A 23,061-nucleotide genomic window follows, 5' to 3' on the forward strand; every position below is an offset into this window, starting at 1 on the left:
ACTATCGGTGACGCGCTCTCCTGTATCTATCTACCCATTCATCTCCTTCTGTCATGATTTCATCGCTTTCTATTTCCCCTGCAGTCCAAAACAGTGTCTCAAATTCTGTAGTATCCATTCAGCTCTACAGTGTTGGCTCTGTATCATACTATCTCTGACATGGGTCTTAAACTTTTGCAATTTTTAAAAAATATATTATTTTACCGTATTGATTTCAGGGAGGAAGGGAGAGGGAGAGAGATAAAAACATCTATGATGAGCCGAAACCGGTTTGGCTCAGTGGATAGAGCGTCAGCCTGCGGACTGAAGGGTCCCAGGTTCTATTCCGGTCAAGGGCATGTACCTTGGTTGCGGGCACATCCCCGGTAGGGGGTGTGCTGGAGGCAGCTGGTCGATGTTTCTCTCTCATCGATGTTTCTAGCTCTCTATCCCTCTCCCTTCCTCTCTGTAAAAATCAATAAAATATATTTTTAAAAAAAAACATCAATGATGAGAGAGAATCATTGATCTGCTGCCTCCTGCACGCCCCCTACTGGGGATCAAACCCACAACCCGGGCGTGTGCCCTGACCCGGGATCAAACTGTGACCACTGAGCCACATGGGCTGGGCAACCCTTTTGCAATGTTTAGCTTTCTTGCAAACCTCATTCATTTTCTCCCCTCAGGTCTGCCTGCCTCTGAACCTCATATTCCTTTCATCTTCGTCTCTAATGTTCTCACCCCACTTTTCAATTTCATGTCATGAAACTCATAGGGTCTTCGCTATACTGAGAACACAAAACAGATGGTTTCTAAGGCTGTCTTCTCTTCCTGGGGTAACATGCTTTATTTTAATATGTTTGCCTCTGTGTTTCGAATTAAGTTCACTGGGATTCCAGCCTGCTAGCCACCCTGCCGCCTTTGCACTTGCCAGCTTCCATAATCGCATGAGCCAATTCCTTAAAATAACTCTCTCTCTCTCTCTCTCTCTCTCTCACACACACACACACACACACACACACACACACACACACACACGGGCTGTTTGGTGTCCCAGGAACACAGAGAAGGAAGTTCTGAGGCAACACAAATCCGACATGGCAGAGGTAGCTCCCTGGCAATCCTGACATAAATCATGAGATCGTGTCATCCCATCGGTGTTTATTTGATCACCTGTGTGACTCCCAGTGTTTTTTTCATCATTTTAAGCCTTTTCTACGTTTAAAATGAGGTGTGTAGCAGGACCTCCCTTCTCGGACTCGAATATCTACGATGTTATTTAGGCCAGTGTTTTTGGTGCCCGCATGGCAAATAAAAATAATGCCAGACATGGTGATGCCGTGGTAAAAGCCAAGTGAACAGAGAGAAAGGGACGGGCAGGGACTGCTCTTGCAGGCGGCGCGGTCTCCAAGGAGAGGACCGCTGAGCGGAGAACTCAGTGAAGTGGCTGAGGGAGTGAGGCAGCTGGTGCAAAGGCCCTGGGGCAGCGACGGGCTGACTTCTGCCCGGAGACAGGCAGTGCACCGCAGTGGGAAGACCTGGCGCACCCATTGGGTTACATGCTCCCCCCGGCCTGGCCACTAGCCAGCTCCTCCAAGCGAAACCATTCCCTGCTTTCCGTGTCACCTTCTCGATCTGAAAACAACCGGGGGGGGGGGGGGGGGGGGGCGGGACGAGTGGTTCTCGCGGGATCTCAGGCCTTGGAAACCTGCAGACAGAGTGGTGGCGTCCCGTCTCTTCTCCTCGCGCCGGGTGTGGTTCTCATTGGCTGCAGTTGGGGTTGCAGACCATCTCTGCCTGTATGACCGTCTAACATGCCCAGAAATGTTCCGTGTGGAGACTGAGGCCTGGAAAACGGCTCCCTGCACCGTGGATGGGCGCTCCGTCCGAGAGGAGGGGACCAGCTAGCGGTCCTCAGGCCACGCCCCACACCGGGCCTGGCGGGTGTTCTCACGCGTCTGTGCGGGGCCAGACCCAGAAGCCCTGTTTTCCCAGGGCCGTGAGGAGCCTGCAAGAGAAGCCGGGGTGTGTGGCTTACGGCAGCACACACGGCCAGCGAGGCCACGGGCACAGCCGCTCCGCCCGAGAAGCAGCTGCCTGGACGCCGCGCACAAGCCCGGACACCACAGCCCCGATGGAGACGCTCCCGGGGCCTCGGACAGCGCAGAGCCCGAGGAGAAGCGAGCGCTGGTGTTTCCATGCTGCTCCTCAGCACAACAGCGCGTCTGCTGTACTCCACCGCGGCATCTGCCGGACACTGAGCTTTTCCGACAGCGCCCTGCCTGAGAAATAGAGAAAATTGGCGCCACGTGGAGTCTTCCCACAAACTTTTCTTCCTCTAGGAATAAATCTTTTTAAAGAGGAAGACATTTGAGCCTGGAGAACGATATGCAAACGGTAAACAAGAGAGAAGACGGTTCACACGCGGACGGGAGGTGGATAGAGGTGTGGACGGGCACTCTCCTCCTCTCTCTGGGCTCCGCACGGAGGGAGCCAGGCCGTCCGCTCTGAAACCTGGCGGCCAGGCTGGGGGAGGAGATGACCTTCCAGCCTTCCTCCCGTCTGTCCAGGGCCGAAGGTCAAGCCTGGGAGGGCTGCTGAAGAGGCATCTCCCCCGCGCTGTGGGAAGGTGATTGAGGGATTAAAATTTGCATGCGAAGCAATAGATATTCCAACCCAGGCCGCCCCACGTGTAACGGAGAAGATAAAAGCCGTTTCCTGTCAGAGCCTCAGGTTAAAGACGGGGAACCAGCCAATATGTAACCGTAGAAGAGCCGCACTCAGGAGGGCTGAGCGGAGAGGAGGCAGCGATACCCAAGGAGCCATCTGCACTTGGGAGAACATGATTAACCCTGGAACCCGCCGGGAGACCCCACACCGGCCTTGCCCGAGGCAGCGGTTCTCAAACGAAGGCGGACACGGGGGTCCGCGGGGTGGACGCCGACCCCACCCCAGGGGACCTCTGAGGACGGCTGGGGATTCTTGGCTGTCACCCCGGGAGGGAAGGTGCCATTGGCATCTGGTGGGTGAGGCCCCAGGGTGCAGCTGAACACCCCGCAATGCCCAGGACAGCCCACAGCCAGGGGACCCAGCCAGCCTCCCCCGTGCCGGCTGGATCTCCGGGTCCAGGGCGTCTATTCTGGGACTCACCCCGCTTACCTGCTCAGGGGGCCATGGCTCATGGAGAGCAGGGGTGGGGAGCGTAAGGCTCGGAACGCATTTGGTCTGGCCCTGCCAAGGCGCTCGGGGTGAATTGATTCAGTGTTTGATCGAATATATAGCGGGCTAATTTTTAAATTGATCATTTTGTGAATGATGTTATAAATGTCCTTGGCAGAAAAAACGGCTACTCCCCCCTGGTCTAGAGCATCCCCAGGGGACCCCTGCCCACCCAGAAGCGCCGCTCGGGGCGTCCCCTGGTTCCGTGGATGCCGTCACTGCTGGCCCGCCGGGTCACCATGAACGCCGTCCCCCAGCAGGCCCGGCCCAGGCTCTGAGCCTGCCCCAGGGCTCACTGATTCCCAAGAACCGGTATCCGCTGTCTGCGGTGACGGGGAGCCGATGAGGAGGCAGTGAAAACCTATCTGTGCCTTTCTGTGCAAAGGCCCTGGGGCAGAAACGGACCTCCTCATCTCATCGGCTCCCCGTCACCGCAGACAGCCCCTGTGTGTGTGTGTGTGTGTGTGTGTGTGTGTGTGTGTGTGTGTGCGTGCGTGTGCTGAGAGTTCTCAGATTTCCATCTAAATCGTTACACACTTTGTCAGGCTCCGCTGTGTGCTTCCGAATAGGACCCTGCAATTGTCACTCAGCTGCTGCCTGGGAATGAGACAGCGGGCGCCGCGGGCACGGCCCAGGTCGGGGCTCAGGGTTCTGCTCAGAGGAACCTGTCAGGGACAGTCTCCCACGGGCGTTTCTACAGGGCACGGGACATCCTCCCTCACACGCTCCTGTGCACCCGGGAGGCGGAGGAGAGAGCCGCCCGCTTCCTATCTTACAGAGCCTTCTCAGGTCAGAGCTAGGGACCGACAGCCCGTACTGTGTGTCACTGCGTGTCACTGCGTGTCACCATAGTAAAGACCACAGACTGCACCCCTTGCTGCCCTGGGCACCTGGAGACCACGTGGGGGCCAGAGGATGACATGCTATCAAACAGTCAGTGTGGGAGACTTGGGTCAGGGGAACCTTTTATAAAAAAATAGAGGCCCGGTGCACAAATTCGTGCACGGGTGGGGTCCCTCAGCCTGGTGATCGGGGCACATCTGGGCCCGGCTGGCTGGAGGGAGGGACCGCGGGAGGTTGGATGGCCGTGGGAGTTGGCCGTGGGAGCATACTGACCACCATGGGGCAGCTCCTGCATTGAGCGTCTGCCCCCTGGTGGTCAGTGTGCATCATAGCTACCAGCCGGTTGTCCGGTCGTCCGGTCGTCCGGTTGTAAGAGTCGCTTAGGCTTTTATGTATATAGACTCGTAGCCCTGCGCACGAATCCGTGCACCAATAGCTCTTTGTGGGGCCAGCTGCTCTGCGCCTGCTGCCCAGCGGCTCTCCGCGGCCCAGAGGCCCATCCGCGGCCGGGCGTCGAATGCTTGCCTCGTTGCTATGGTGACGAAGCAAGCATTCCACCAGGCTTCTCATGCTGCCCGCTCTCAGAGGCCAGCCCCCAGGACTGGGGACTCCGGCAGGGCCATAGCTCTAACCATGGTTAAAATTAGCCGTGCTGGCCCATGTTCCTCAGTCTTTCTCCCCATTTTCACCCCCATGAAGGGCCTTCTTAGACCCCCCCCACTGCCTCCCCTCCCTGAAGTTTGGTGGGAGAGAGACTCCACGTGGCGCTCACGTGCGGCGTTGCTGTGCAGAGCCACACGCCGTTGTGACAGCTGACAGCCCCTTGCTCCACGGTCCCTTTCCTCCCCTGGGTGATGTCAGCCCCCTGAGAACACGCGCAATCCCTGCCTCTGATTGGCCATGGACGGGGCCACTACCAACCATCATTTAAAAACCTGAAATGCTATGTTTCTTATTTTCAGGTTTTTGGGGGGTTTTTTTGTTTGTTTGTTTTTGTTTTTTTGTGTTTTTTTTTTTTTCTATGGGTCTTTGTACGGTTAGGAAGAATATACTTTCCTAACGTTTTCTATGACTGCATTGAGAAAATTGATTTATACAGCATATACGCAGATATTAAGTGATTGATCCATCAGCAGATCATTTAAATTTTCTTCCTAACCGTACAAAGACCCATAGCAAAAAAACTTGAAAAATAAGGAAAACAGCATTCCAAGTGTTTAAATGGTTTCTGAGAGTGGGTACTGCCGACAACAAACGCCTTTTGAACTCGCTCTTTGTCCGTGTCCCGGGGAGACATTTCACAGGCGCACATGCCTGACGGCAGCCCTGTGAGGTGTGAGGGGCCTGTTTCATAGGCCACGGGGCCCATTTGAACGCATCTGGATGATAACGCGCTGCCGGGAACAGACGTGCAGCTGGCCCACGGCTCCCCGGGCTGCATGCAGGTGCAAAATGCCAGGACTTTGTGCCTTTCTTGTCAAAACATACGGGCACGTGATAAACAATGAGTCGTCGGTGAAAATCTCTCTACAGATTAAATAAGGCAAAGGATGGGTTTTTCCTGTAGACTTTGTTCCCTAGGTCAAAGCAGTGAACTGCTACATGCTACATGCTACATGCTACTGTACGGACTTGTCCCTGCTAATCTCCCTCCCACCAAACTGCCACGGCCGGAGGAGCCACAGCTCCCGGGGTCTTCATGTCTCCTGCCCACGGGGGCCGCACTCGTCACGGAAACACACGTGAAGTACTGCCCTGAAGGGCCTGCGTCAGCGCCGTGAGTGGCTGCCTGGTCTTGCTCTCTGAGTCTCTCGCCTGTAAACGCCCGGCTGGCATGTTGTTGGCACGCAGCCAGGTCCCATGTGCCCCGCCCCCCAGACCCAGGCACTGACCATGGCTTTCCCGGTGGGGTCTCCCCGGGAGGCTGCCCCCTCCTTTCTCGGCAACCCTTTCTCCACACCCTGCCCCCCTTTCCAGAAACAGACTCGCCCCAACCCAGACTCCAGGACCCCGGGTCCCAGCCCGCTTGCTCGGAGAGATATAATGGCCGGCGTACACCTGCTCGGTGTTATATTCTAGAAGCATCAAATTCCAGCCGAATCTGAACAGCAGCAGCGTTACCCCTGGAGGGCTACCGTGTTTCCACTGACCCTAGAGAAAGACCCGAGTGCTGGTCGCAGTGACGTGACGCATCGCTCGGCTGTCTGCGGGCAGCGGCGGGCACGGCGTTGTCAGCGCTCTGAGCGTGAGCGGAGAGGAGGTCCCTCTGACTCTCAGAGGCTGTGTTGTTTCTCTGAGACGAGGATCGGCAGAAACAGCTGTGTGCCCTGATGTCTGATGGTCCAGGGCAGTGGTCGGCAAACTCATTAGTCAACAGAGCCAACTATCAACAGGACAACGATTGACATTTCTTTTGAGAGCCACATTTTTTAAACTGAAACTTCTTCTAACGCCACTTCTTCAAAAACAGACTCACCCAGGCCATGGTGTTTTGTGGAAGAGCCACACTCAAGGGGCCAAAGAGCCGCCTGTGGCTCGCGAGCCGCAGTTTGCCGACCACGGCACTAGAGGAAAAGCAAGCTGTTTTGTTTTGTTTTTTTCAGGGAGGAAGGGAGAGGGAGAGAGAGAGAGAGAAACATCAATGATGAGAGAGAATCACTGATCAGCTGCCTCCTGCACGCCCCACACTGGGGATGGAGCCCACCACCTGGGCATGTGCCCTGACCAGGAATCAAACCGTGACCTCCTGGCTCATAGGTCAACGCTCAACCACTGAGCCAGGCCGGCCAGGCAAGCCCCGTTTCTGTAGCCCCCTCCTTGCGCCCCTCACTGTCCAATCCAGGACCCAGGAGCCACGCCCGTGGCTGAGAGGAAGGAGCATCAGCATCGGGCGGCATGGAGGGTCCCCCGAGCATGGAGGGTCCCCCGAGCATGGAGGGTGTCCTTCCTCCCCGGGCGCTGGGAGAGGCACCCTCCCGGTGGACGCTGGGAGGAGCAGGGAGGGAGGGGCCGGGCCGGAAGCCATCGGTGGGCCCACCGTGTTCTCCCCTCACACCAAGGCCCCTCACCTTTGCTCGTGGAGGAGCAAGGACTATGCAGCCACGGGCCTGAAGGACAGGAGGGGCCTGCTGCCCCCTCCGAGCTCAGAGCTGCTCCGTCCAGGGCGGAGCGGGAGGCGACCGCTCACCTTGCTCACGGCGTTCTGATGGCGACTTTGGTCGGATCCCAGGAAAGGCCCGTGTCCTCCGCGTCGAGTCACGGCCCCTTCCCGGGTGCAGGGCCGGAGGCGCGAGAGGAGCCCCTGACCCAAATGCCAAAGCACCAAACCCCTCCTTTCTGCGAAAGCTGGACCCAGACCGGAGCTTCTGCGTTTGCTCCAAGGTGACCATCGTCCACAGCACTGATGGCGAACCTATGACACGTGTGTCAGCACTGACACGCGTAGCCATTTCTGATGACACGCGGCCGCATGCCGAGGATGAAACATTTGCGACTAGAGTCTTGGAGTTAGTTTTTTCCTCAAAGTGACACACTACCCGAGTTATGCTCAGTTTTTTGGCGAAGTTTGACACACCAAGCTCAAAAGGTTGCCCATCACTGGTCTACAGCTTCGCAGAGAGACGGCTGCTGCTGCCCAGGCGCCGCTTCCCTCTCCAGCCTTCTGCGGCAGCGCTGGAGACTCACACCGGCCCGCTGGAAGGGAGAGTGGAGCGTGTCCTTGGCCTGGAGCCTGGAGGCCTGGAGGCCTGGAGGCCTGGAGGCCGGTGCCCCGGGCTGACAGAGGCCGGCAGCCGTCGCCGCAGCTCAGGTTCGGGCTGAGCGCCTCCGGTCAGGGCGCAGGCGGCCCCCGGACGGCAGAGAGCACCGCTCCGCCCTCCGGCCTCCTCCATCCCACGCGGGCTCATGTACTGAGCATCTCCCGGAGGCAGTCATGGGGAAAGGGGCGCCCCACTGACAACCCCAACAGCAGGGCCCTCGGCGCCCAGGGCTTGTCAACTTCACAGCCTCCTCGTGGGGGGGAAACGGAACTTGGCCGGGAGGGGGCTACAGGCCTGGGCGCCCCTGTACCCCAGCTTGAGCCTCCCCCCGCCCCACCTGCCTCTTAGGATTGCGATGAGGCGAGGCCCTCGTGCAGGGGCGGGCGATGTGGCTTACATGGGTCTCCCGTGGCCAGGGCTCCGGGCAGAGGCCAGCCCACCACAAGCCGCCGGCTGGCTCTTCAGCATAACCGTCCACAGGCCGCAGGCGCCCACTCCCTCCAGGCGCCCCGGACGGACGCTGCGCCTGTGGTGGGGCCTGCGGGCAGGGGGTGGCACCGCGGCCTGGGAGCCCCGTCCCCAGGGGCCTGAGCAGAGAACCGGACCAGGCGCCCAGCGAACAGGGCGCAGCCAGCGCGGAGGCAGGAGGGCGGCCTCAGAGCTGTCCCAGGCCCCTGGCCCCCGGGGTCCCCAGCCAGAGCGGGCGAGGGTGGTGAGGGACGGAGCTGCCTCCCCTCCCAGCCTCCTCGCCTCCCCTTCCACTTGGAACTGATGTTCAGCTGCACCGAGCCCCGAGCCCCGGGGACCGGCGGCTGTGAGGGTTTCATCGGTCGTAAGGAAGGCATCCGTGGCGAGCGACGCCCGGTCTCCTTTGCTGTGATGACCCGCGTGTGGCACGGGAACCGCCCCCACGCCCACGGGCCTCCGGTTGGGCCACGGGAGAGCGAAGCTCAGTGTCCCCGGCACTTTCTCCGCAGATCAAGCTGCTGCTGATCGGCTGTGGCTTGTTCTCCGTTTGCGAGTCCCCACACGTTTGTTTTCTCAGAGGAATCGGCGTGTCACACGGGTGTGTTTTGAGCTTGCCGCCCCCGGATCTAAGAGAACAACCCGATACCGCACGGCTTCCAGCGTCCAGAGGGGTCTGTGCTGCAAGGCGACCGGAGAACTTAGCCGCGACGACCAGGTGGCCCTGTGGCAACCGGTGTGGCCAAGGGGACCTGCTCTCCCCGAAAGAGCCCCCCCGACTTGGCCCCTCTCTCCCTGTAGTAGGTGTTCTTCGTCGGCATGAACATGGCTTACCTCCCCTGCCTCCATAGCCCCCAGTTTGTCACAACAGGCAACCCAGCCTTGAGAGCAATTAACACCAGAAATAGAATCAGAACAGAGAACTCGGGGACCGATGCACTGACGTCATTAAGAACTATGTTCCGCTTTTCAGGGCAGGTTCTCCCTGGTGAAAATGGAGGGATTCGGCCCTGGCTGGTGTGGCTCAGTGGATAGAGAGTCAGCCTTCAGACTGAAGGGTCCCAGGTTCGATTCCAGTCAAGGGCACACGCCCGGGTTGTGGGCCCGATCCCCAATGGGGGGTGTGCAGGAAGCAGCCGATCGATGATTCTCTCTCATCATTGATGTTTCCATCTCTCTCCCTCTCCCTCTCCTTCCTCTCTGAAATCAATAAAAATATATTTTTTTTTTAAATGGAGGGATGTGAACTGCTGGTAACGGGCCAAAGGAAACTACGTTAGGCGAATGTGGCAGGAGCAGCAGATGGCGTCTTAACAGTCTCTCTGGAAATGCTGGAAATCACAAGAGAAACCGCCCCAGAGCGGCTGCCGAAGCGCCGGGTCCTCGGGGCGCCAGCGCAGAGAGCAGGGCTGCTCGGTCCAGTGCCGCCCGGTCACCTTCCCGCCCCACGAGCTGGTCCCTCCGGGTCCCCGTGCTCCGTGCTGTCAGCGCTCGGAGAAGCCGCGCAGCCCTGGCCCGGGGCTCCCATCGCTCCCCCGGCGCCCGGCAGGAGGGAGGCGGGGAACCTCCGAGGGAAAGCAGTCCAGGCCCGAGGCCAGAGGATGGACTCTCCTCCCGAGCGGCGGATCGGCTCGCACCCTGGGGGCCGCGCTTTCAAACGGCTGAAAGGAAAGGCTGAGAGGCCACAGATGCGCCGCGTAATTAGTCTAACACACGGCAGCGAGACGCTCAAGGTCAGTAATTACTGTGGGGAGCGTCCCTGGCGGGTGTCAAAGCGGGAAGGCTGCGTCCACGGCCCAGCGCGCAGTCCCGCACTTACAGGCTGAGGGGGGGGGGGGGCGGCCACGACTGGCTGTTCTGACAGTGCTTTAACGTGTCATGGAAATGCACCTCGTGTGTGTGTGTGTGTGTGTGTGTGTGTGTGTGTGTGAGTGTGTGTGTGTGTGAGTGTGAGTGTGTGTGAGTGAGTGTGTGAGTGTGTGTGTGTGAGAGAGTGTGTGTGAGAGAGTGTGTGTGTGAGTGTGTGTGTGTGTGTGTGTGTGTGAGTGTGTGTGTGTGTATGTGTGTGTGAGTGTGCGTGTGTGTGTGAGTGTGTGTCTGTGTGTGTGAGTGTGAGTGTGTGTCTGTGTGTGTGTGAGTGTGTGTGTCTGTATGTGTGTCTGTGTGTGTGTGTGTGTGTGTGTGTGAGTGTGTGTGTCTGTGAACACCGCGACCCTTTAATACAGTTCCTCATGTTGTGGTGACCCCCAACCATGAAATTATTTTCATTGCTACTTCATAACTGTAATTTTGCTACTGTTAATGAATCATAATGTAAATATCTGTGTTTTCCGATGGTCTAACCCAGGGGTCCTCAAACTACGGCCCGCGGGCCACATGCGGCCCGCCGAGGACATTGATCCGGCCCGCCGGGTGTTTTTGCCGCCGCTGCCTGTCCTGCTTAGCAGCCGACTCGTCCCGGGCCCGCAGTGCGCATGTGTGGAATGTGTGCCGCCCTCTCCGACTCCCCCCCTCTCTGAGGGACAGTGAACTGGCCCCCCGTTTAAAGAGTTTGAGGACCCCTGGGCCGGTGCGCAGGCCGGCGCTCTAACCACTGAGCCACGGCCAGGGCTCCCTCTGGAGAGCCTGGCGAGAGGAGGAGGCTCCAGCCCGGATGGGCTTTTCCCTGGTTCGCCCCGCGGTGAGGGCTGGATGGAGAGGCGCCTGAATGAAGTGAGGTCAGGGAGCGGGGACCTCCCGCTGCCCGGTCCACCCCACGTCCAGGCTGCGCTGAGCCACGCCGAGGTCCGCCTGCTGTCACACGGGTTCGTAGAGGGTGGAATTGTCTATTCATTCAAAGTGTTAAGAAACTGCTTGAATGCAAGGTACAGGCGGTTGGCCGTTTTCTTAAACCCTAATGGCTTAAACATCACGGGAAAAAGCTCTGGCCAGAGAATGACTGGGTACTAATTCTTTCAAAGAATTACTTAGCCTTAACATTAGGGAAAGTTAGAAAAAGCTAATTATTCTTTATTGTGGAGTTATGACATCATAAGTTGGGAAAACTCACCTACGGCGATAGTTTGGGGGGATGAAGTAAGCACATTCCTGAGACTATCGGGAGCAAACCGGCGTGGGGCTGCCCACGCCACGCACCTCCTCCAAGCGCCCTCCTCCCGCCCTCCTCCCGCCTTCTCCAGAATCCAGCCGTGGGGGGGGGGGGGAATGGGGGGGGGGAATTGACCAGGAAGATTTTCTTTTTCTGTCAAGAATTTTCTCAAAGTAAAAAAGAAAATCAATACTACACACTCATCTTCTTTTCCCACAAATCTCTCTTCTCTCCCAATAGCTTATCAACTTTCTACAACTTGGTCAACACTTTCCATTAACAAACTTTTAAAGTAAGAAAAATTGATGGTGACTACTTCAAATGAGAAAACCATTGATTCTTTATCGCAAAACCCTAAAATGCCGCCCAATGCGAAACGACGTGGCTGTAATAGCTCATCCCGAGTCCCGATGCGCTTCTCATACTTTGTGAAGTGAGGGTGAGTGGGAAGGGGCTAGTGAGTCACTTCTGCTCTTGTGTTGGGGGGTATGTGGGTCCCTTTGGGGGGGCAGGAAAGTAATCGATCTGCTGTCCACAGAAATCCCTGCTTCACACGCCTGGCGATTGTATGTTAAGACGCGGTCCCGTCTCATCCACATGCAGACGTATACCTCTCCCCGGACGGCCATCTTTCTGGCAGCACTGAACACGGGAGAGGCCGTGTCGGAAATGCCACCTCCGACTCCGGGACGGGCAGCACGCGGGTCCCCGTGGGGACAGGAGCGCCCAAAGGGTCAGCTTTGCCGCGGATTGGCTCGGCCACGGGACAGCCGTGTAGCCTGTGTCACACTCCCCACCTCTCTGGCTCAGTTTCCTCATCTGCGAAATGCCTGTAGAAGTGACTATTCGCACTGTTGCATGAGGATTGAGGGAGACGCTGTGTGTAAAGTGCCTGTGACATGGGAGCCGATCAGTGTGAGCTTCCCGCCTGCGCCCCGCTTCACATGATAGCAAGGTTGGGGGCCCGCAGATATGTAAGCAGGTCTGGGTTTTCCAGTCCTCATTTAGAGATTGCAACTCGCGTCCAGTAACGAACACTGCTGCACACGGATGTTTGTGGGTGAGATAGCTCAGGCGCCCGTCACATGCCCACACGCCATTGCTCTACAATGTAGAGTCTACATGCTTCACCAATGACCTCGGCCTTCTCCAGGCTCTCGGGGTGCTGTGCTCTCCCCCCCGCCCCGCCCCGTAGGCACCATGCAGGGGTCTCCATGCCCTTCTCTCCAGGAGCCCCGCTGGTGGGCGCATAGGCCACCCCGACTCCGTGCAGCCAAGTCTCAGGGACGCGGGAATCCCCTCCATCCGAGCATCTCCGCGGGCACATCCCGAGTGCCGGGCACAGTCCACGCAGACACACGCCTGTTACAGCTGCTCTCCGTCGGCAAGAACTCGGCTGTGCTACTCTCTACCTGTTGTCTACAGGGAACATGCTGTTGGGTCCACTCTGTGAAGAGATTCTAGGCTTTCTGACGAAACACATCTGTCGTCAATAATGAAACTGAACACGTGGCTGTGGGATCCTTCACGCGCTTCACCCTTAAACTAGCATAGAAACGCCACTCAGGCCCACGCATCGGCACCCTCCCCTGCCGTGTGGGAGAACCATCAGCGGCCTGAGGATAGCTCTGCCTAATGCGTGACAGACGCCTGGGACATAGCGACTTCCCAGCGGCCTGTCCCACTGCCTGGCAGTTACTCCAGCTGAACAGCTCTGTGCGCACGTGAGCGCCGAGGCGTGCGGGTCAGGAGGTGGGATGCCGTAAAGAGGGCACTGGAACACGGACAGAACCCTAGACAAGGGATCATCTGAAGGATTAACGTTTTTATTAGCTAGGATTCTCTCAAACTGGGAGGTTTCAAACTTAGAGGCAATTCTCATGAAAAATAAAAGTTAACACCCAAGCTAGTCCCAACACTTCGAGATGTTAAAACTGTTCAAAACTCCATAAAATATAGACATTTGTGTGCACAGAGAGAGCATAATAGTATGTGTGCACACATATGGCTTGATTGTAAAGGAAATATTTGTATATATGTACATTGTATAGATAGATGACAGATAGATGATAGATAGGTAGGTAGGTAGATAGATAGATAGATAGATAGATGATAGATAGATAGATATGGTCCATTTACAATCAAGCCCAATATTTTAAAAAATTAACTCCAGCTCAGCCGGCGTGTCTCAGTGGTTGAGCATCAATCTATGAACCAGGAGGTCACAGTTTGATTCGCAGTCAGGGCATGTACCAGGGTGCGGACTCCATCCCCAGGGTGAGGTGTGCAGGAGGCAGCTGGTCAGTGATTCTCTCTCATCATTGATGTTTCTCTCTCTCTCTCTCCCCCACTCTTCACTCCAATTGCCCTGGTCTTGCTAAGCTTTTCTGGCCATGATCCAATCCCGTGCCGTCCTTGGGGCCACTGAAGGTCGTTTCTCCCTCTCTGGGCTCCCACATCAGTGTTTTTCAAACTAGAGTCTGTGACCCATCGGCACAACCAGACAGAATGTAAGGGAGACAGAGCTAAGCCTGCCATCCTCAGGGAGATTTCACATCCCCATCTCCTTACGTGGCAGAACTAGACCCAAATAGTTGAAAATGAGTATCGGGAAGTTTTAAACAACATTGTCAAGCCAATTTGATTTAACTGACCACAATAATAACTAAAAACTTCAGAACAAACATCTTTATTTTTTTCATTCGTTTAGGTGCAATTAACTATTCAGCCACAGAGGTATCCGTAAACATCGGAGACTATATTCTCTGATGACGATGGAGTTGAGTCAGAAACCAACAGCACCAAGACATTTAGAAAATCTCCAAATGTTTGGAAACTTATTCACTGCTAAATAACCCCGTGGATCAAGAGGACACGGATGTGTCCGCAACACAGCCCAGAGGGGACGTCTGTCCTCGGTGCCAAAGCCAAACCTCGTGCCACTTGGTCTTAACACACCTTCCTCACGGGCACAGCACTGGGACCGCACACGCCTAGCTCCATCCGGGCCTCCCCAGCAAGGTCTCTCCTAGGAATTCTGAGGAAATTAACAACGTGTGCCATATCCTCCCAACGTGGGAGAAAGCCACCTCTGGTTGTAGGGGGGTTCTGATTGCATCGAAAGCAAAAACTGAAATTACTAAACAATAACTTGGACATTTCTTGGAAGCCAGTGGGAGGGCATCTATAATGTTTTTCATTAGAAGGTGGTCGGTAGTAGCTGCTTTGCGATGCCTTACACCACAAAAACCTCCCGGTCTTCCCCAGGCCTCACTCCATCAGCCTGGCCCTCCACACGGGAGCGAGGGCCGTGGGCTCTGTCCACGCTGGACCCTCCGTGCCGGGACCAGGGAGGACGCTCAGGAGGCAGCTGCAGATGGTCACCAGGTGGGAAGGGGTGGGGACTGGGTGAAAAAGGTGAAAGGGCTCGACAAGTGCAAATTGCCAGTGATAAAAACAGTCCGGGGGATGGAACAACAGCAACTACAACACAGGAAATACAGTCAGTAACATTGTAACAACTGTGTATGGTGTGTGTGTTTGGGGGGGGAGGGGTTAGATATACAGGGTGACCACTATGTAAGCTATATAAATGTCTAACCTCTATATTGTACGCCTGAAACTAATAAAATATCATGTGTCCACTATAATTGAAAAATGAAATTAAAATTATAAAGATATACACTGAGTGGCCAGATTATTATGCGTTCAGAGATCATAATAATCTGGCCACTCAGTGTGTGTGTGTATATATATATAAATATAAATATAAATATAAACATATATATATAAACATATATATATATATATAAACATATATATATATATATATATATATATATATATATATATATATATATTTTAGAGGTCCAGTGCATGAATTAGTGCATGGGTGGTGTCCAGCCAGCCTGGCCACGGGGAGGGGACATGGGCGGTTGGCCGGCCTGCCTGCTGGTCGAACTCCTGGTCGAGGGGACAATTTGCATATTAGCCTTTTATTATATAGGATATACACGGAGTGGCCAGATTATTATGTGTTCAGAGACCATCATCATCTGGCCACTCAGTGTATATCTGCTCATTGACCGTGGCTATTCTGAGGGAGAGAGAAAGAAGGAAAGAGGAGGAGGAGGAGGGGCAGGAGGAGGAAGAAGGAAGAAGGAAGAAGAGGGGGAGGTGGGGGAGGCGGAGAGGAGGCGTGGAGAGAAAAGGAACGGGACCACGCTGGTGCTCCCGTTACAACAAAACGTTTGAGTCAAGAGCTCACACGTTACGGACTTAGAGGCGGACTAGACTTGCCATGTCTACCCAGTGTTTTAACACCGCGCGGTGAGCAGCCGAGCGACGCTGAAGCCCGGCCGGTTTTCTCAGGGGTCAGAGCGTTGGCCCGAGGACCGGGAGGTCGAAGGTCCGTTTCCTGGTCACGGGCACGTGCCTCGGTTGCAGGTTTGATCCCCGGCCCCGGCGAGGCTCCTGAGGAAGGAACCAATGATCCCGTTTCTCTCTTTCCCCCCTCCCTTCCCCTCTCTACAAATCCATGGGAAAACACCCTCAGGTGGGGATTAAAGAAAGAAGAGCTGAGAGACATAACCAGAGCTCCTGCGCGTCGGCCTTCCGGCGTTCTGTTCCACAGCCACAGACCCGCCACCACCAAGGTCGCCCCGGGGCCCGCGTGCCCTGCTCTACCGCCTGTACAGACTCTGGGGAAGAGAACAGAGGTCCCTCCCCGGCCACGCCCGCTTCCTGCCAGCCTCGCCGTCCTGTCCACCGGCATCGCCTCGCAGGGCTCCACAGAATGCCAGGCCCAGGCCCGCGAGTGCCACACGGCGGCCGGGACCCCTCCGCCCGTGCTAAGGGCCGAGGCTGGAGGGCGCGCACGGGACTCCCCAGGGAGGGCACAGAGGGCCCCGCTCGGCTTGGGGCCCCGGGGTCCAGCCCTGGATTCCCTCCAAATGGGGGGTGTCCATCCTCCGTGCGAACCTCCGCCACCTCCGGGGGCTACGGCGCCACGTGAGGAAGACGCCCCGACCTTGACCTCCTCCGGGAGGGGCTGAGAGGGACCTGGGGATAACGGCCCTCTCCTGTCCATGTCGCTCCTCACGAAAGGCCCGTCCCTTAAGGCGGAACCGCGGCCCAGAGCGGACCGAGAAAAGGCGGCCGGCCCGGAGACGGGGAGCAGCGCGCTCCGCACCTAAAAATAGCTGCTTTCAGGGAGAAACGTCCCAAAGGAATTAACAAACAAGGAGCCCGCAGGACCAAAGAGCCCGCTCCCTGTGTCCTTGGGACGCATTTCCAGACTTAAAACAATAAATAAATGACGGCTCTGACCCGCGCCGGGCCCGGGACGCATTCCGTGGCGGTGCCCGCTCCGAAATTGCTGGGAACTGTGTCGCTGTGGTTAGCAATGCTGCCCCTCGGTGAAGCCGCTGTGGTTTTTGTTCTGAGGCTTTTAAAAATACATCTTTTAGCATATCTTCCGTTTTTAAAATAGATTTTTCTCATTCTTGCCACGCGCGTCCTTTAAAATGCTTCCCTAACGATCTACATCAATAGTGTGGACAGCCCTGGCCGGTGTGGCTCAGTGGATAGAGTGTCGGCCTGGGGACTGAAGGGTCCCGGGTTCGATTCCGGTCAAGGGCACATGCCCCAGTTGCAAGGCTCGATCTCCAGTAGGGGGTCTGCAGGAGGCAGCTGATCAATGATTCTCTCTGATCATGGATGTTTCTCTCTCTCTCTCCCTCTTCCTTCTCTCTGAAACCAATAAAGATATATATTTTTAAAAATAGTGAGGACAAAACTGAATGTTCAGGAACAGGGATGAGCCTTCGAGGAATCGAATTCAGGCTCTAAGGAGTCTCAGATCCTGCTTCACCCTCCCGACCCGGCCCCACCCCGACAGGGGTCCCTGGCCCAGTCCCCAGGCACCAGGGGAACCCAGGTGATGCACGTTGCATTGCCCTCGGCAGCTGCCTCCGTCCGCCTGCAAACCCTCTCCGTGAAGGCATGAGACTCTCTCTCGGAGGACCGCGCTTTCCCGGAGCCCCGGGCCCCAGTCCCTCCGTGAAAGACGGCTTCACCGGGCCGCCCGTGGGAAGACGTCCCAGCGTGTTTATGTTCCGGCTTTGAGAAATGTCCGTTTGTAAATAAGAGTATGCGCTGCCTCTAGGAGAGTGTAAATATTTTGCCCAAAAAGCTCAGCCTAAACTTCCACCCCTGCCCTTGGAGCGGGTCCCCCCTCCCCTTGGGGACATGGCGATGGGATGTCAACCAGTTTAAAAACCGAATTACGGTCGATCTCTCCCCCAAACGTCCCCCCCACACACACACACACACACTCCCCCGCCTTCCCTCTGAGGTTCGACAGTCCGCTCCACGCTTCTGTGTCTCTGGGTCTGTTTTTGTTCGTCAGTTCATGTTGTTCATTGGCTTCCACAGAGGAGTGAGACGGGAGAGGCCCGTGGGGGGAAGGGGACACAGGCAATACTTCCAACAAAAAAGATTTAAAGGCACACACAACCCAGTTCCCCTGAGCGCCTGCCGCGCCTGGCATTGCTCAGACAGCTGGGCCCGACCCTTTAAACGTGTGCACATCCCAGTTCCCAGAGAGGAGGCGGGTCAGCGGGGCCCCCAAACCTGGCCGCGGGCAGGGGTGGGCAGGGCGGAGGCCGCGCCCAGGACCCCTCCCTCTCCCCGCTGCTCCCTGATGGCCGTGACCGGCTCCCAGGAGGCCTGAGTCAGCGCCCGCGGAGCCGCCGAGGAAACATCCTCTGTTCCTGGAAGTGAGTCCGTGGCCGGCGGGTCCATATTTAGACGCGGCTCAGCGGCAGGGCAGGCTCCGCGGCGGGCGGCGGGCGGCGGGCGCGGCGGTGGGAAAGGCTTTGCCTCTGTCTGGCCGGGTGGCCGCAGGGCCCGGGCTGGGACCAGAGGGACAGTCAGTCTGTGGACAGGGCTCTGCTCCCGGGCAGCGGCGTCCTCCCACCCGCTGGCCCTAAAATCCAGAGATGGAAACGGGGGTGCGGGGGGTGGGGGACGGGGGCAGGTTCCAGGGGCCCCACACACCTGCCGCCGGCGGGATGTCGAACCCCAGTGACCCGCTCGCTTCAGCTCCACAGGCGGGAGCAGCAGGTTCTCTCTGCGCCCCCATTTACATTTAAACCACAGAAAAGTGACACCCGCCTGCCTCGACCACAATTCTGCTAGCGAGCAGAGCCACAGCCTTATAGAGGTTTAAAACGTATCTATACACACGCATGCACAGATATGCGATTTAATGTAAAGGTTTACGGGGGATTTTTGCAGCCGTGGGATTTTTTTCTAAGTGCCTTTTTAAGGGCCCCGTCCCGTCATCCTCTCCGCCAAACAATAAAAACAAAATGAAAGCTTCGGTTTTCTTCAATCACCAAGTCTGTGGGAAAGGAAGTGCTCGCTGCCATGCCTGACCTTCACCGTGACCTCAACCCTGCACTCCAACACCCAGCTCCCACCTCAACTCCACGGGCCCCACCTGCACACTGACTTCAACTGGTGGGCAAGACGGGGTGCTGTTATGGGTTGAACCTTGCCCCCCCAAATTCCTATGTTGAAGTCCTAACCCCAACCCCCCAGCCCCTTAGAAAGTGGCCTTTGGTCTAAGGTCCTCGCAGATGTCATTCCTAAGACAGGTCATCGGGGTGGTCCTTAGGCCAGCAGCTGTGGTGTCCTTGTGAAAAGGGGAAATTTGGAGACAGAGAGGAAAGGCCGTGGGAAGATCCAGGCGGAGGCTGGGGCGATGCTTCCGCCAGCCAAGGATCCAGAGGTCAAGATCAAACCCCAGCAGCCAGGAGAGAGCAGGGAGGGCGTCGCTCGCGGCCTCGGAAAGCCACAGGGACGTGAGCCCCGCTTCTTCCCGGGGCTCCTGCGGACTCCTTCCCGCCTTCGCCAGATGCTGAGGGAGAAGGCGGGAGCTGCCGGCCCTTCCTCGCAGGCTGGTCCTCAAGTCTGTAGCGTCCAGGACGAGACTGGGAGCTCCCTCGCCTATATCTAAATACCTGCGTGTTATCAATCCAATTAACAAACATAAATAAAATACGTTGTATCCTTCTACCTTGTCGGCATGCTACATGATAACAACATAAGAAAATACACAGTTATGGTTTTTAGGTGACTAAAGGTCAGCACAGTGAAATCATTAATATTATTAGGAATAAATGTCGGCAATAGATAATCTATATATATAAAAGCCCAGTGACCGAACGGCGGAACGACCAGAACAACCAGTCGACCAGTCGCTATAACGCGCACTGACCACCAGGGGGCAGACGCTCAATGCAAGAGCTTCCCCCTGGTGGTCAGTGTGCAATCCCCGCAGGCCACGCCCCTCATCAGTGCACGAATCCATGCACCAGGCCTCTAGTAATTAATAACTAATATTATTAGAAATAAATGTCAGCACTAGATAATAATTAATATCATAGTGCTCTGCTGGTGGGTCAGCATTTTTATTAGTCATAAAATGTAAATGTACCCAATTAATTAAATATTATATATTTATTCTACAAAATTATGTCTTTTTTATTTTCATTTCAAATGTCATTTATAATCAAAATGGTCACATAATTTGCATTGCATCGACTGGAAGCCAGCTGAGACAAGACAGCTTTTTAATCATTTAAATTTCGAAGACAACCTTTGCTCTGTTGAGGCAGTAGTGAGTGGAATTAGCAATAATCATTTTAAAGCAATCCTTAAATTTGGAAACAATGCATGAATTTTAGATATAGTATTCAAATAGGAAATATTACAAAATGTCTTAATTTCATCCTGTAAATCACAATCACTCATATTCCTATTAACACCATTTCTTAAAGTAATATATAAGTAATCCTATATAATAAAAGGCTAATATGCAAATTGCCCCCTCAACCGGGAGTTCGACCAGGAGTTCGACTGGGAGTTTGACCAGTGGGTGGGCCAGACAGCCAACCACCCAGGGCCCCTCCCCCCGGCCAGCCCGGCCTGATTGGCCCCAATTGAGGCGGGCCGGCTGGACCCCACCTGTGCACGAATTCGTGCACCAGGCTTCTAGTATGGAAATATCTAACAATATGTGAAAAATCAGTATCATGCTTCATACATGTTACATCAAACCTAGATGTATAAAATTTCAGGAAAAATTGCAGTCATTTAACCTTTTGCACTCAGATATTGAGTGTGACTCGACATGGTTAGCATTAGAATAAAGGAATCGAGAAAAAAGCAAGCGAGTGCAAACGGTTAATCTTGCAAATATTTCTCACCTTCTATGAGTAACTGTTGAGAACGCCATGCTAATTCACTGATTCACGTGTTCCCCCAAAACTACAAACCAGAACGTGAAGAGAGGCAAGAACACGGAGGTGCGGAACTACTGGGAAGTGATCATTTGTTACGCAAGAATACGCCATCACCGTGATGTCTAAGAGAAGGGTGGACAAGTTCATTAATTTATCCTTTCCCATGGTCTCTCCGAAGCTGCATCCATCTCCAGCAACAATAGTAGCAAGACTCACATAGGGTTTGCAGCAAATTACAGTGAATTGGGGACACACTTACACTAAAATATCTTACTTGTTGCTTATCTGAAATTCAAGGTGAACTGGGTGTCCTGTGTTTCTATTGGCCAGTAACAGACCCACGCCCCTCATGGAACTCAGTTATCCTTCGTTTTGCTCACACAAGACGATGGGAGGTGGGGAGTGTTGGTCACTAGAGAGGGTTCTCCCACCGTGGGGTGCCCGTGCCTGTGCCATGGGCCGGGTCCCTGAAGACAGAGGTGCCCATCTGTTCTTTACGGTAGATTCTGGTTTTGCCACCACAGGGAGCAACCGTCATGCACACACTTCCAGCCGGCCCCCGGTAAACCAGCTCCCTTCTCCTTTCTTTTATTATTTCATTCATAAATGGCTAAGCGTCCGGACCAGCGGCCAAGCACTCCCCCAGGCACCACATGGGGTAGTGGCGGAAGGGAAGACCCTCAACAGTGAATAAGAGGGGCCCACCTTGCAGCTGCCTGCCATCTGTCCAGAGAGACGGGCATCCCTGGTGGCAGAGCAGGAGCCAGAGGTGGTGCCCGAGGAAGCAACCGGGGAAGCACCTTATTCACCGGGACTGCGGTGGGCTGGATAGACGGAGAGAGGGGGAAGCTAAGGGGGGTCCCGTCACATTGAAGGCGTGCTCGGACACAGGGTCGCGAAACAAAGCGCCTATGGCTTAGAGGCAACATTTGATACATCCAACTTGCAGTTCTTATTTTTCTTTTTTTAAAATATATTTTGATTGATCTCAGAGAGGAAGGGAGAGGGAGAGAGAGAGAGAAACATCAGTGATGAGAGAGAATCATGGGTCAGCTGCCTCCTGCATGCCCCCCGACCAGGGATCGAGCCTGCAACCCAGGCATGTGCCCTGACCGGGAATCGAACCGTGACCTCCTGGTTCCTAGGTCGACGCTCAACCATGGAGCCACGCTGGCTGGGCTTACTTTTCTCTAATCACAGAAACGTTGGAAAAAGAAAAGAAACGTTGGGCACTCTCCCTGGGAGAACGTGGCGACAGTGACGCTGTGAAGAGACCCAGCACTGGTCCAGGAGCAGGTGAGTGCCTCGGGGGCCGTGCGGGCAGCTGCCTCGCAGAGGGGCCCGGCTGCCAGGGAGGGGGGCGGGGGCCGCTGCCCCAGCTGGCGGGCCCGCCTCGGGCTATTAAGCTGGAAATGCAAACCACTTTGTGTGGTTCTCCGAGGCCCTCCAGGACAGACTTTCCTGGAAGTTCTAGTCCTGTTTCTCAGATCACCTCCATCTAAATTGACGGTATCCGTGACCTTTCCATCTAATTACCCGTGTCTTTCGTACCTATTTTTATTAAATGGCTCCATTACATAACCCATTACGCGAGGGCGGCTGCGTGTTGCTAACCCACGAGCCCACTCGGCCAGGGCTCTCTCCCTTTCACCGTGAGCACCGATGCATCCTGGGAGCCACGGTGTGCACAGCAGCTCTTATTTGGTGAGCGATGTTGCTAACACTTACCCAGAGAGACAGGCCACCAAAATTCCACCAAAAGTGTGTGTCCCACTCAGGAAAGTACCCGGCCCGGGTCCCAGGACGAGGGGAAACCGTGAGGACTGAAAGGCGGGGCGTAGCGGACATCCCTCCGGAGGGGACATTAGGGGATCGAAAACCTGGGTGGAAAGTGGGGGAGTGGGGGGAGAGGCTGTGATGGGACAGCGCCCCGCACAGCCGCCAGGGCAGCCCCCGCCCCACCCGAGAATCAGAACAGCTCGCGTGCGACACAGAATTCAGCTCGTGTGTCAGGAAGATCCTGTTGGGTCCAATTTGGGTTGAAACCAAGCGAGTGACAGCTGTTCCTGAGGCCACCCTGGGAAGACGCACTTCCCCACCCACAGCCTGGCGCCGAGTGCCCGTGACTGCGGCGGGTTCACGTGCCAGGGCTCCCCTCGCTCCCGCCCCACGCCATCGGCTGTATGTGGGTTCTAGACCCCGTTCTTACTCTTCCTCCTCCTGCCTGACACCCGACCTTCCTCCAGTCCATTGGGAACACTTGCTGTACTTGTGGTCACTAGTGAGAAGTGATAAAACCGAATTGTGGCCCTGGCTGGTGTGGCTCAGTGGATAGAGCATCAGCCTGTGGACCAAAGGGTCCCGGGTTCGATTCCGCTCCAGGGCACGGAGCTCAGTG

The sequence above is a fragment of the Cnephaeus nilssonii genome (genome assembly GCF_951640355.1).
Source record: "Cnephaeus nilssonii genome assembly, chromosome: 3".
Taxonomy (NCBI): domain Eukaryota; kingdom Metazoa; phylum Chordata; class Mammalia; order Chiroptera; family Vespertilionidae; genus Cnephaeus; species Cnephaeus nilssonii.